This window comes from Sinocyclocheilus anshuiensis, unplaced genomic scaffold (assembly GCF_001515605.1).
Source record: "Sinocyclocheilus anshuiensis isolate Anshui unplaced genomic scaffold, SAMN03320099.WGS_v1.1 scaffold918, whole genome shotgun sequence".
In the NCBI taxonomy this organism is placed as follows: Eukaryota; Metazoa; Chordata; class Actinopteri; order Cypriniformes; family Cyprinidae; genus Sinocyclocheilus; species Sinocyclocheilus anshuiensis.
Genome location: NW_015540946.1, coordinates 30,343 through 32,767, shown reverse-complemented (window position 1 = coordinate 32,767; position 2,425 = coordinate 30,343). Strand labels below are relative to the sequence as shown.

The 2,425-nt window shown below is 34.1% G+C and overlaps 1 protein-coding gene across 1 annotated transcript in view; it reads left to right on the top strand.

Moving 5' to 3' along the window:
• Window positions 1–565: 565 nt before the first annotated feature.
• Window positions 566–2,425, top strand: part of LOC107689770 (ventral anterior homeobox 1-like) — an 11,142-nt gene continuing 9,282 nt past the window's right edge. The window contains exon 1 of the mRNA XM_016487914.1: window positions 566–591. The gene's annotated coding sequence lies outside the window, so the exon portion shown is untranslated. The remainder of the gene's footprint in view (window positions 592–2,425) is intronic.

Sequence of the window (2,425 nt, the reverse complement as noted above, 5' to 3'; positions counted from 1 at the left end):
GTTTTATTTAATTTACAATTTGTATTGTTATTTTATTTTATAATATTTTAAAGAAAATGTATTGTTATTTTATTTTAGAATATTTTCAGTAAAATAGTATAGAATTTAATTCATTATGCCGTTTATTGGTTTTCGCTGTAACGTTAAAACTAAAATAAATTGAAATAAAACAAATAGCAAAACTAAAACCTAATCTTACAGTTTGATTGGTTTATCAGTATAGGCCAGAATATTGATGCATATTGGTATGCATAATGTTTTGCTTTACTGTTAATCTGTTTTTGTCTGAATTATGATATTAAATAATTCTGAAATTTCATGAATGTTGAATTATAGGAGTCTGAATAATTTCAGGCATTCATACAGTAAACGCCCACAGAGACATTTTATGAAGCAGGTATTCCATATTTAACATGAAAGTGGTTATCAATAGTTCTGCCCTTTGCCATCATTGTTATACACACCTCTTTTGTTTTTCCAAAATTCACAGGAGGTTTGCAAAATCTTGGAGTTCTGATAGCTGCGTAACCCACATGCTGCATCGCTCACACTCAAAAGGAGCGGCACAAAATGTGCCTTTCCCATATTCAGGTATTGTCATGTCATGCCTTGTTTCTTATTTATCTATTGATATGTCTCACCATCTGTCTTTTTGTCTCTGTCTATGTGTGTTTCCGCCCATCTCGTCTTTGTCCCTCTTGTCTTTTGACGCTGAAGTGTTTTGTTGTCTCTAAATAAATGAGGTGGGTGAGTTTTGCCATTATGACACTGGGCTTTACTTACCCTCAGATGGGAGGCTTTACCAGCAGTAACACAATAGAGACAAACAGAAAGGAAGAGGAAACAGCACTCATTTTGTTCTGGGATCTTCACAGCTACTTCATTAGGGCATATCTGAATAACCTTCACACAGAAATATGTGGGGAAAAATGTATGAAAGCCCAAAAAATTCCATATTGAAAATATTAGCATTTCACAATGTTATGACTTCTTTTGTTAATGACAGAATGGCAAAACTGAAGGTCAGGATGTTAATTTCCAACACAAATCACTAAATTGTTGGGTCTAGTGAGGCCTTGGATGCTATCAATGCAGTTTGATTTCAGATAATGTGTCCCTGAGACCAATGAAAATCCAGTGAAATTTGTCTTTATACTGAACTATTTGCAATATTTATAGGTATCAAAAGGTTGATGAGTAATTTGCATGACTGCAGGGTCAAACATTTCCTGACATGTCAGGTTCAGTGGACCATGTACTTGCTCCAGGTTCGAGTCTGGTCCCATTCTCCTCCCACCACTACACTCTACTTTCTTATAAAAATAAAATAAAAATCACCCAAATAAACTAAAGTAAAAGCTTTTTGAGATCTTGTGAGCGCACGCGTCTGATGCTGCTAAAAGTAAGTTACTAATGTCGAAATTTAGGGTTAATTATTGTAACTGAAAATCATATTTAGGTCAAAACTGTCAGTTTGTGAACTAAATCTGTAAAGGGTGATCTATTTAAGTCCACTGAAATGATTGAATGCAGACACATCAACATCTGTGTCTCTATTTTAGGTATAAAAAAACCCCGAAACATTAAAATAACACAGACTAAATAAAATAATTCATGCGCGTTCATATTCCCCGCTGCCGTAACGTTAACAGTTTTATTAAAATGCTACGCATTTAGCCCTATGTGACATCTGTTTTTATATTGTTTATCAACAGTATAAATTTTTATATTGTTTGGATTAACTAGCCGAGTAGACAGATATGAATATTTATTCATAACCATACTGAAAATAAGTAAATATTGTTAGCTGATGCTAACTGTCTAGCTAACAAGCTTGCTGGTGCTAAGTTGAGGTAATTTTTAGATATAAAGTCCAAATATTTTTATTCAACCACCTAGATAGATTACATCTGGGGGAAAAGAATGGATGTGATGTTCAGAACATGGTAACTACAGTAATTATCAAAGTGGGAAGTGATGCCCTCTGGGGGCATTTGGCCAGGGGTGTTTTTACACCACAGAGGTTTGAGAAGAAAAAAATAATTATGAAAATCGAATATTTTCCTTAAAATGTTCTTCCTAACTTCAGGCCTTATTCTCATGTCATATACTGTATAACTGTGATGTTTTGCAAAACAACAAGCTTTAAAACACTTTTTTCATATTTTATTATACGTATCTGTACTTTTACTCAAGTACTTGATTTGTGTACTTCGTCCACCACTGTATATAGCCTACCTTTAGCTTGTCAGTGGGGCAGTACCCTCAAAGAGACAGCTCTGTGCCTTATCTACCCCTAAAGTATACTTGTACCTTAATTTACATTTACATTTAGTCATTTTGCAGACGCTTTTATCCAAAGCGACTTACAATTTGGGGATACATAAAGCGATTCTTCTTAAAGAGGCAAACAGACACAGGAAGT